The sequence below is a fragment of the Procambarus clarkii genome, chromosome 39, assembly GCF_040958095.1.
Source record: "Procambarus clarkii isolate CNS0578487 chromosome 39, FALCON_Pclarkii_2.0, whole genome shotgun sequence".
NCBI lineage: Eukaryota > Metazoa > Arthropoda > Malacostraca > Decapoda > Cambaridae > Procambarus > Procambarus clarkii.
Window position 1 is genome coordinate 17,182,394 of NC_091188.1, and position 13,365 is coordinate 17,195,758.

Consider the following 13,365-nt stretch of genomic DNA (forward strand, 5'->3'; position numbering starts at 1 on the left):
TGTTACGTCTGGCTACCCTTCAAACAGGAGACTCAGTGCCTTCTCCTAGGACTTAATGCATCTTAAACAGGAGATTCAAAGTCTCTTATGTTTATTCTCTCTTTCCTACAGGAGCAAAGCCTCCCAGTGCTGAGTGATAGGTATGAGAGTCTAGAGGGTAACAGCCACAGTGGAGAAGAACAAGGGGTAGAATATAGCAAAATAACTTATTTTACACTATATATAAATAAAATATATATGTTCGTTTTTTCAAAATCGCTAATCTCCGAAAGTTCTTCACCGATTGCTTTGAAATTTTGTTGTTGTTGTAGAGTTAGGGGCGACGACGATCGTGGGATCGGATGCGCCCCGGCGTACCCGTGAAGGGTGAATCGCAAAGCCAGGAAAGGCGAAATGCTAAGCCAAAACGCGAAACGAGTGACGCCAATCACTAGAAACAAATATGCCAAACGGCAAAGCTACCCACAAAGGGAGAGGCAGAAGCACATAATAGAACAGGGCAAACAGACAGCCAGAAGGGCACACAGCATGTCAGAGCAAATACACAAGAAATCAGAGCACATACTTGCCCTGGAACTTGGCCCGCGGGAATCTTACATTGAACGCCTCCCAGAGCACCCATTGCCAAGGGTCTCGTCCATCCACCGGGGACGCCATAACATCCGGAACCGGGGCAACAAACGCCCGCAAACTGGGGACCCAGATGGTAGAACTCATGGGGCGAGAAGTCGCCACTCGCCCCCACTGGAAGGGAACTTGCCCCCCACCAAAGCACTCCAGTCCGTCAGACAGCAGTAACTCGGCAATCTTCGACCAGTGACCCGGTGGCATCACAGACGCCGGCAACACGTCCCCCAGGGCCCCAACGCGCACCCGCACCACAGGGATACTCGCGGCCCCGGGCACACCACCAGACGACAGCAGGGAACCCGGACGGCGCGCATCCTTCCGTAACGTCACCACCAGGCCACGCCCAGCACCAGAGTCCACACCATCCCTGGCAGCGGAAGCCACCACCCCCCACTGTGGAGAGTCCCCCGGCGGAGAAAGAACCAAAGGCACGTCCGAGACACAGGCACCAGCACCGGCAGGCACATGGACCTCCGCCACCACGAACCGCGGAGACATCGACGCATCCGTATCCACACTGTCAACATCCGAAGCCCCACAGTGACTGAAGTCACCAGCGTCGGCCCAGGAAGAAGACGAACGCCGGGAACGTTTGGGCACCGGCCGGATATCGTCAGAGCCGGTAAGAGACCCAGAAACACGGGTACCACGATCCGAAGGAACCGACGCCAGGACGGCAGCAGCCTCAACCACGGGGGGAACCGGGCCACACACAGCAGGAGGCTCCGCAGCCACCCCAGCACCAAGCACATCCGGGACCCGAGTCACGGACACAGGGCCAGGCGCAGCATCAGAAGACGAGGGAGAAGACATCGACGTCACACAGGGAGCTCCAGGAAGGCCCACGGGAGCAGCTGGGACAGTGACAGGATCAGGCAGATCAACCGACGGTACCTCAAGAACCGGAGGAGGAACGGCAGGCGCCGCCGGGGAAGCTGCAGCAGCGAACGGGACGCTTACCTCCTCACCCCCGGAGTCCTCCTCCAGAGGGAGCGGCGGGAAATCCTCCTCACGGAACAAGTTCACAGGAGCGACCGGATCAGCAGTACACCCGGCAGCCTGATGTCCCAACAAGCCACACCGGAAGCAAGTACGGGGTTGCCGGGCATAAAACACACGCACGTAGTACCCCAACAGCCGGACAGAGCACGGTATGTCCGACCTCAGTCGCATCGCTTTGAAATTTTGACACAACGTTTCATTTGTATACGAGCGTGCCTTTGTATACATAATATATAGATATCACGCCTGTGACAGGTAAAACCATGCTTTTTTGGAAAACTGATTTTCATGTGAGGGAAATCTCCGAAACCTCTTTACCGATTGCTTTGAAATTTTGACACAACGTTGCATTAAAATACACGCGTGTTTTTATATACGTACTATATAGATGCCACACCTGTAGCAGGTAAAAAACATGTTTTATTTTAACAGCGCCATCTGTTGGACATAAGAGCAACATACGCTGTAATCTACGAATGTTCTTCACCGATTGCTTTGAAATTTTTACACAACATTCCATTTGAATTTGCGCGTGTTTGTATATACCTACTATATATAGATGCCACACCTGTGACAGGTAAAAACATTCTTTTTTGAAAAACAGTGCCATCTATTGCACGTAGAAGCAACACACATTATACAAAATATGTTACGATTCCATTTCAATGTTTCTGACTGCATTGATAAATAGAATTTTCATATATTTTGATTTATTTTAATTTTGACTTAATTATTATGTGACATTGCATTGGAATTGATCTGTGTTGTTTACCATACCGTTAATTTCGTGAGTATAGTATATTTTTTTATTTTATTATTTCGTTTCTTTAACTGTTCCTCTTATTTTTCAGTGATGGGAACATCAGATCATTTGATTTATAACATCAAATCATTTGATGTTTTGATTTTCAGTCTTAGCAGACTGCAAATGATACCTCACACCACTTGTGGGCTATTGCAGCAGTCCCTTACTTCAGCTTCGTCACTGATGTACTCACCTGATACATAGTTATCGTTGTTTTCAGGCGATCTTGCAGTTTTCACACAGTTGCAATCATGTTCACGCTTACATGATTGCTCGCATGCAATCCGGACCTCATGATCTCATGGCTCACTCCCAGTAGACTACCAGTGTGTACTATTCACCTTCTGATATCTGTAATATTCCCATTTACCCATTCACAAGTCTTCCTTTCATCACCCTCTTACTTCTTTACAATAAATACCTTCTCTTCTTTTTACGAATCCTTTTCCATCACTTATTCTCCTCATCTTATCATTCGCTGCCTGACTTCTCTTACAAATTGCTTGTTTTACCCTCATAAAACTTTCGTTTTTATTTTATCTTTCGCTGAATTTAAACTCATAAAATTGTTTTTAAAGTAATCAGCTGATGTGCATGTTATGCTGCAACATTGGATAAAAAAGCTTGTAAGATTGGTTGAAATATTACGTTGGGTGTAATGTTGTATTGGGTTAATAATAAATTGAATTGAAAGCCTTTATTTTGGGTGCTTGTTTAGTTAATGTTGGATTTAATCTAGATGTTGTTTATTCTTTGTATTTTAATTTGGGTCTTAGTGCTGTTGTGTGAAAAGGTGCGCTAATTTTCGACAAATGACTGTTATATCCTCCTGAGTATGTTAAATCACGTGCATGGTAAATCATGTCCGTCTTAGGTATGGTGAAGTGTCAATCCTGGGTATAGTGATGTGTTCATCTTGCGTACGGTGATATGTCCATATTCGTTACGGTCCTCCAGCCATCTCGTGTATGATGTTGTGTTCATTATGAAAATTGCGTACGACTCTGTTGCTAATGAACTAGGCACTGTGCTATACCACTGAGTTGTCTGTAGTGTTAAACTTGGTGTTGCGTTGTGTGTGTGTAATGGGTATATGGCTGCGCTAATATTATGTTTAAGACATTTTTTGTGGATGATGCTGTGTGGAAACTTTAAATATATCTTCATTATGCTTGCAAATAATCGTATATCATTATTGTGTATAAATTTGCGATTTAATAAAGAATAATGTTGTCCTTATCAGCAATAAGGGTGGTTCAATACTGAGAATAAAGCAAGGATATGTTAAATTCTAGGCAAGTTAATTTTAAGGAAACATTTAAAAAAACGTTTAATAAATTACAATACTTGATAATGGTCCAGGACGGACCGAAACGCCTCTTTTCTCCATTCTCTGATGTGTGGTTTGTTCATCAGAACAGGTAAACGAGGAGTGTTATTCAGATCTGAAAACAAAAATATTAACATTTCCTTGACCTCACCGGAAAAGTCTTAAAAACTGCCTCATTCTGCTGTTAACAAAATTAGCCGGTGGCACAGAGTGGCACTTCTCTAAGGTTAATATTCAAGTTAGAATTTTAGCGGCCGCAGATATTGCTTGGTGAGCTGCTATTAGCTGAGGGAAGTAAAAATGATCGTGTGATTATTCACAAAATACTTTTATTCTGTAAATTTATTCTGTGATGTTACATAGTCATTGGGAGAATAAGAGCGTGTAGGAGTATGTATATAGTGTGTCTGTGTGTGTGTGTGTGTGTGTGTGTGTGTGTGTGTGTGTGTGTGTGTGTGTGTATGCGTGTGTGTCTTCGTGTGTGTGTATGCATATGTGTCTGTGCGTGAGTGCATATAGATGTATCTGTGCGTGCATATGCGTGTAGATGTGTCTGTATGTGCGTGTTCGTGTAGATGTGTCAGTGTGTGTGCGTGGGTATGCTTGTGTGTATTCACCTAGTAGGGTTTGCGGGGGTTGAGCTTTGCTCTATCGGCCCGCCTCTCAACTGTCAATCAATCGACTGCTACTAACTACTGTTATGACCCCAGAGAGCCTGAAGAACGAGTCTACCCCAATGAGAGTTATTCGGTAAACTGGACCTGATTGAGAGGCCCGAGGAAGTATAGATATAAGAATATATATTAAACACTTAACAAATATCAAAGAATAGTTTAAAAGCATTAGCAGAGGATGAACATGTAAATAACTAACATGGAGGGAGATGTCGATACTTTGTGGACATGATGTGAGGCTCGCGAGGATGTCTTGACCATACTTGAGCAACAGAGGTCGTGAGAGAGGGGTCACGCTTTGTTGAGCTTCTGGCAAAAGAGAAACCCCCAAGTTGTGTGCTCCTACAAGAGGTAATAAAGCAGGCGTTTATGTGTGAAGCCTGAGGACGTACTCGAGTCAGGACTAGAAGAAGCCTTGTGAGGCAGTCCTATAGCAATTTTGTGGGCGGCCTGTGTGGGCGCCATTGTGAGGACCAGTACCTGAGCGCCCTCGAGACACAGACTCTGCGGTAAGCTCACATAACACTTGTTACAGTGGTTAATTGTGCTTGATCGTGTATCCAGTGATCATGGCAGATGTTTATATATATAGGATAGATATTTTATTAAAGCAGTAAGCTGAAATAAGAGTAGAGATAGGAGAACATCTTGGAGGGAGGAGTGATACGTCCTCCCTCGACGTAGGTCAGTGGACTGAGGGGGGAGGTGGAGCCCCTGGTGGCGGCGGCCCGCAGCATGTCTCGACACGTGGTAGATGGACTCGCCCAGGGTGGGGGGAAAACCGTCGTGGCGATGCGTTACAGTTTGAAGAGTTGTCGGGTGGAGGAGTTTTATTTTCTGTGAATACATTTAATTATATTTTAGTAGGGAAACATTTTTATTGGCATGGTAGTGGAATTGCAGGTTTGTTTGGGGAGGAGTTGATGGAAGAACTTCGAGGCCAGGGAAGGAATTAATGGAGGAAACTTCGAGGCTCGAGAAGTGTGTGCCGAAATCTGTGGGAGAGCAGAACTCCATAGTGAGAAGTTGACCTCTAGCTGTGTAAAGGAGCAGCGAAGAGGAGTTTCACGTGTCGGTGGGATCTGTGGTGAAGCATCACTGGTGTTTGAAGACGACTTCATTGTGCAGCAGTTTTGGGAGAACTGCGGAAGTGTTTTGTTCAACATTTTGGAGGACCTAGAGACGTATATGGTAGTGAGCCTCCAGGAGCAGAACAGAGGTTCATGGTGGATATACAGGAATGTATAAGGGGAGTGTTTGAATGCTTATTGGCGTGTAAGATGAGAGATTGATTTCTTCTTGTGTTGGGGATTATTTATGTAGATGTTTCTGGTGTTTCAGCTCCAAGCTGAGTTTTGTATACTTTTAGGGCTGATTGTGCAATATTGTCGTGATGAGATTGTAGCCCCCATTTAGTGAGGGAGTAGTAAGTGGTAAGCTAAGAGTTGAGCAGCCACTTGATATGGACAGTTGGTGAAGCCAGGATTTGATATTGGAATGCTACTGGGTTGTAGCAGCTTAATGTGTTGTCCGATAATACTATATTTTTCTTATATCATGTATTGTATATGTTTTTTTCGTGTATTTAATGTGTATTATTAGCTGGCTTTTGCTCCTGTCCTGGTGAGGCTTCCCAGAAAGCAGGGGAGAGAGAGAGAGAGAGAGAGAGAGAGAGAGAGAGAGAGAGAGAGAGAGAGAGAGAGAGAGAGAGAGAGAAAGGATCACGGCTGCAGACAGGGTGGCAGAAAATACTAATTCGCATACGAGGGATATTGGAGATCATTCCAAACAAGGAGACATTAGGGAATCATGGCGGCTCAAGTAGGGTGTGTACACAAGACAACGAGGCCAGTGTTGGAGTTACACCCCAAAATATGTGATGCTGAACCCCTCTCCAAGATCAAAAGGCGTACAGGGTGATCTGAGTAAATTTCAAGCACTCCAGTTTTCATTGTTGGTCGACCGACGGTAGCGGGAGTGTGGCTGCCGAGGTCAGTTATCTGTTCTGATAGAGTGTGTTTGGGGACGTTGTCCGCCTGTACGCCAGTAACAGTCTGGTGCAACAACCAGAGCTCTCTTTGGAGGTTTAAGTTCCATAAGCCCCAACCCCCTCAGGCCAGAACACTATTAATTTTGTTCCCCCCCCCCCCCCCCACACACACACACTCACACGCACACACGCACATACACACACACGCACACACGTATACACGTATACACGTATACACGTACACACGTACACACGTACACACGTATACACGTAGACACGTACACATATGTGCGAGGATCTCAATACGAAATTTCAGAAGGTCTTCACAGTAGAGCAAGGGGAAGTCCCAGAGATTGGAGAGGGAAGATCTAACGAAACATCCCTAGATCATGACCAAACCACACACTAGAAAGTGAATGGATGACGACGTTTCGGTCCGTCCTGGACCATTCTAACAATCGACTTGAGAATGGTCCAGAATGGACCAAAACGTCGTGGTCCCTTCACTTTCTAGTGTGTGGTTTGGTCAACATATTTCAGCCACATTATTGTGACTCCTCATCAGTACCACTAGATGAGTTTGAGATTACCAGTGGGGAGGTGAGGAAGCATCTGCTAGAGTTGGAAATGACAAAGGCTATAGGCCCGGATGGAATCTCACCTTGGATACTAAAAGAAGGAGTAGAAGCTTTGTGTCAGCCACTCGTCATTGTGTATAACAAATCACTGGTAACAGATGAACTGCCAAAAACTTGGAAGACGGCTAATATAGTTCTGATATTCAAGAAGGGTAATAGACAGCAGGCACTGAACTAAAGGCCAGTGTCAATAACTTGCATATCATGCAGAATGACGGAGAAGATTGTGGGGAAAAAACTAGTGGAACATCTGTAGCGTAAGAACTTTGTATCACAACATCAGCATGGGTTCTGGGATGGCAGATATGCCTCACAGGAATGATTGAATTCTATGACCAAGCAACAAAAATCAGGCAAGAAAGAGAGGGCTGGGTAGACTGAATATTTTTGGATTGTCAGAAAGCCTTTGACACAGTACCACATAAGAGACTGGTGCCCAAACTGGAGATGCAGGCGGGAGTGAAAGGGAAGGTACTCCACTGGAGAAAGAAGTACCTAAGCAACAGAAGACAGCGAGTCACTGTGAGGGGTGAGGTCTCGGAGTGGCGAGACGTCACCAGTTGAGTCCCTCAAGGATCAGTTCTTGGAACTATACTGTTCCTGATATGTGTAAATGATCTCCCAGAGGAAATAGACTCGTTCCTCTCAATGTTTGCGAATGATGCCAAAATTATGAGGAGGATTAAATCGGAGCCAGATAGTATGAGGCTATTAGATGACCTAAACAAACTGAATGAATGGTCCAACAACCTAAGTAAATGCAAGGTAATGAAACTAGGGGGAGGAAATAGGCCAGACACTGAATACAGAATGGGAGATCCCTTCACGAAACGGATAGAAAGTTCTAGGAGTTGATATCACGCCAAACCTGTCTCCTGAAACCCACGTCAAAGGAATAACATCGGCGGCGTATGCGAGGCTGGCTAACATCAGAACTTTCAAGTTCAAGTATGTTTATTGAAACAAGAAAAATACATCTTTAAAGGGATAGCGTAGCTTAGGCTATTTCTACCCCCCTTCATCAGCACTGTCTTCAGAAACCTGTGTAAGAAATCTTTCAGAATCTTGTATACAACGTATGTAAGACCAATCCGGGAGTATTCGGCCCCAGAAAGGAGCCCTTACCTTGTAAAGCACAAGACGATACCAAAAAAGTTCAGAGTTATGCCACTAGGCTAGTCCCAGAACTTAGTCCCAGAACTAAGAACTAAGGAAAGACTGAGGGGGAACTGTACCTCACGTCGCTGGAAGACAGAAGAGCTCCGGGAGACATGATTACCACATACAAGATTCTCATGAGAATTGACAGGGTAGACAAGGATGGATTATTTATCACGGGTCGTACACGTACAAGGGGACACAGATGGAAGCTGAGTACCCAAATGAGCCACAGAGACATTGGAAAGAACTTATCAGTGTCAGAGTAGTTAGTAAATGGAATGGACTAGGAAATGATGTGGTGGAGGTTGACTCCATACTCAGTTTCAAATGTAGATACGATAGAGTTCGAGAAGCCCGGGAATCTGTACACCAGTTGATTGACAGTTGAGAGGCGGGGTCCATAGAGCCTGAGCTCAACCCCCCGTTTTAGGGTGAGTCTTAGATTTCCTCTCTCCCTTAGATTTCATCAGCTGTAGATCCTCAAGAAGGGACTCCTGTGTCCCTGCCAGGGTGTCATCGTCCAGGAACCAGATGTTTAGTTCGCTGGTCAACCTGCTTGTGACCACTTTAACAGCCATGCAGAAAAGGAAAGGGGCAAGTGGTCTCCCTGCTGGACACCTGCGGAAACAACTTCATGTTCCCCAAAGAACTGTGTCGATTCCCTACTGTACCCTGCTGAAACGAAGGAAAGTAGACAAGGAAACCTTGTTTCAACTGCTTCAAGTATCACATCCCTTTTATCAAGTTGAAAGCATTTTTAATTTAATTAATGCCTTATTTTCTGGGAAGTGCTTAAATTAATATAGACTCTTGCTGCATGTGCTGCTGCTTCACAGCCATGTGGGACACCAAATCCTAGTTGATGAGGTCGAAGCATCGTTGTAGCTTCCGTGCGGAGGTTTCTGACAGCTACCCTGGCAACGAGGCGCCGAAGTGTGTTACCCACGGCAATGGGTCCAGAGATTATCATTCACAGACAAGCTATCAGTGATATATGCGGGCTGGGAAATGTCAACATTGGATAACGACCAAAACTCAGGAACAGATTGTTTAGAGAACCGCAGCAGTAGTGTGGAGGAAGAGGGTATTGTGGTACAAAATAACAACAATATTGCAGAGCCAGGTAATATAAACGATGACAGCAACAGTGAGACAGAGTGCATATATGAAGGAATTGGGACGAAACCCGCAGATGGCTCCAATAAAGAGGTAGACAAGACAGACACAGGTATAAATACCTTGAAAAACGCCAGAACATACTTGCAAATTCTACGCTAAAGGAATATGCAAATATGGAAAATTAGGAGCAAAATGCAATTTTCTGCATCCTCGAAAATGCAGGAACATGTTGGCGAGGGGTACATGCCGTTTTGGAACAGGGTGTAGATACTTTCACCCTAAATTATGTCAATTTTCAATTAGGGAAAAAAATGCTACAATCTTCAGTGTCCGAAATTCCACGTGAGAGGTACACAGCGTTATAGACGGGAAGATCAGTATGACACTACTGGAAATTTTTTAGAGGAAGGCAGAAACAGAGTAGTAAATATAAGAGAGAGGAACAGTCAGATAGAACCACTACAGGATTACAGAGGGGAAGGGAGATACCCACAAGACTGGAATACAAATTATCAACAAGCACACAGGTACTACACCACACAACACCCGTCCTACTACCAAAACTGGACGAATCCCTTCCAAAACAACACACCCTGGACCGGTGTAAAGTGGGGGGTGGGGGGAGAACTACCAAAGCCCACCAAAAGTGACACGCAATGTGGGAAATCATTCATATTTGCAAACATACAAGGCTTGAAACCAAAATCAAGAAATAAAGTTAAGTTCATAAATGGCCTCCTAATAGAATCGAACTCAATATTTGGTGCATTTACAGAAACCCACACAAAAGACCACATGGATAGTGAAATCTGGGTTCCGAATTATAATTTATATAGATGTGACAGAGTAATTAGGTCAAGTGGAGGAGTAGGTCTGTATATTAAAAAGAGGAGCTGGCATGCACAGAGCTCCTGAACTCGTCCAACGAGGTGGTAGAGGTACTTGGAATCAAGGTAGAAAATATGAATCTACTTATTATTTTAATATACAAACCTCCAGATGCAACAGTTGAGGAATTCACTGAACAGATCCACAAAATAGAGAATATCCTTGATAACCTAGCAAACCCAGTACCAGATATCATCTTCCTTGGAGACTTCAATCTACCCAGTTTAAAATGGAGAATAGTAAACAATAACATCATAGCAGGAAGTCAACCTGGAAATAACCAACCACAGGTCAGAGAACTACTGAGATTCTGTGACAAATTCTCGCTCAGTCAGCAGATTACAGAACCAACTAGGAACGAAAACACGCTGGACCTGATATTTACGAACAATGAGGAGCTAATCAGAGACATTACTGTCTCAGACACTACGTACTCGGACCACAAGCCCATTGAAGTGAAAACTAACATTAATAACGGTAGTAGGCCCAAGAGAAACAACAAGCGAGAAGGGCTATTCAATAAATTCAATTTTAATAATAAGTGGATAGACTGGGAGAAAATAAACAGGGAACTTACAAACATTCAATGGGAAAATGTTCTAAGAAATAAAAATCCTACACAGGGAATAGAAAAACTGACTTCTGAAGCATATGAAGTCTATCTGAAACATGTTCCTTTGAGGAAAGCCAGAAAGAGGTCCAATGTAGAAAGAGAACGCAGACGACTTTACAAAAGGAGGAAGAAATTAACGGAAATGCTTAAGCAGACACGACTCTCCATACAGAGAAGAAATAATTTAAAAAGGGAGATTGAAGAAATCGAACAAAGACTGAAGCATTCCTATCAGACTGAAGAAAGGCAACTAGAACAGAAAGCAATTCAAGAAATAAAGAAAAACCCTAAATATTTCTTCACATATGCTAAATCAAAAGCGAAAACCACTGCCAGTATTGGACCTATTCGTATTAGTGAAGGTTCATACACTGTGGATGACAAAGAAATTAGTGAAATCCTAAAAAAGCAGTATGAAGACATGTTTAGCACTCCGATACTCAGCATGAAAGTGGAAGATTCGGACAATTTCTTTATGAATGATACTCAAACACCTGTAAATATAACTGATATCAACATGAGCGTGGCAGATTTTGAAAGAGAAACTGACAATATGCCCATGCACTCAGACCCGGGTCCAGACTCGTGGAATTCAATATTTATAAAGAAATGCAAAGTGCCAGTAGCACAGGCACTCAGTATAGTGTGGAGGAAGAGCTTGGACACAGGGGAGATACCAGATGCGCTTAAACCAGCAGACATTGCCCCTCTACACAAGGGTGGTAGCAAAGCATTGGCAAAGAATTATAGACCAGTTGCATTAACGTCCCACATAAAAAAAGTATTTGAAAGAGTGATCAGGAGTCAGGTAACTAGATTCATGGAAACCAATGACCTTCACAATCCAGGCCAACATGGATTTAGAGCAGGAAGATCATGCCTCTCACAGCTACTTGACCACTATGACAAAATCACTGAGGCATTAGAGGAAAAACATAATGCGGATGTCGTATACACAGATTTTGCTAAGGCATTCGACAAATGTGACCATAGAGTGATTGCACACAAAATGAGGTCAATGGGTATAACTGGTAAAGTAGGACGCTGGATACTCAATTTCCTGTCGAACAGAACACAAAAAGTAAGAGTCAATCAAGTAAAATCGAGTCCGAGCGCAGTTAAAAGCTCTGTACCTCAAGGTATAATCATTGCACCGCTACTGTTCCTTATTCTCATATCAGATATAGACAAAAATACACGTCACAGCTTCGTGTCATCCTTTGCAGATGATACAAAAATCAGCATGAAAATTACCTCTGCTGAAGACATTGATAAACTACAAACAGATATTAACAAAGTTTTCGATTGGGCAGCAGAAAATAACATGATGTTTAACGGTGATAAATTCCAGGTTCTCAGATACGGCAAAAATGAGGATCTTAAACATAATACAGGGTACAAAACACAATCGAATCTGCCCATAGTAGGAAAACCGCATGTCAAGGATTTGGGAATAATGATGTCCGACGACCTAACGTTTAGGGAGCATAACCAAGCCAGTATTGCGTCAGCCAGAAAAATGATAGGATGGATTACGAGACCTTTCAAGTCCAGAGATCCCATCACAATGGTTGAACTCTTCAAATCACTTGTGTTGTCCTGTCTTGAGTACTGCTCAGTACTCACTTTCCCCTTCAGAGCAGGAGAGATTGCTGAAATTGAGGGAATACAGAGAACATATACGGCACGCATTGACGAGATTAAGCACCTAAATTATTGGGATCGTCTCAAAGCTCTCCAAATGTACTCACTAGAAAGGAGACGAGAAAGATACCAAATAATATACACATGGAAAATACTGGAGGGACAGGTCCCAAATCTGCACAGTAAAATAACAACGCACTGGAGTGAACGATATGGAAGAAAATGCAGAAGAGAACCAGTGAAGAGCAGAGGTGCCATGGGCACAATCAGAGAACACTGTATGAACATCAGAGGTCCACGGTTGTTCAACGTCCTACCAGCGAGCAACAGAAATATTACAGGAACAACCGTGGACATCTTCAAGAGGAAACTAGATTGTTTCCTTCAAGGAGTGCCGGACCAACCGGGCTGTGGTGAGTATGTGGGCCTGCGGGCGACTCCAAGCAACAGCCTGGTGGACCAAACTCTCACAAGTCAAGTCTGGCCCCGGGCCGGGCTTGGGGAGTAGAAGAACTCCCAGAACCCCATCAACTAGGTATCAACCAGGGTCTGATTCCACCATCATTCTTCTTTAGGGCACAAAGGGATGCTCCAAAGAAGAAGGGTTTAATTGTATCTGGGATCAGCCCAGAGAGACAGTCGTTGACAAACTTCGTGATCTCTGACAGTAGTGTCTCGGCAACATCGCCGAAAACTAGTTTTGCTGTCTCCTTGAGGTGCCGAGGCCTTGCTACAGTGTGTTCCACTGCTGAGCCTGGCATAAATGAAATAATGGCTTTGTGTACCTCTGACTTTTGGAGAAATAGAGATTCCAGGTCTGGGACATTTGTGTCCCGAGAGTAATGGGTTCACATGGTACTGCAGTACTCAT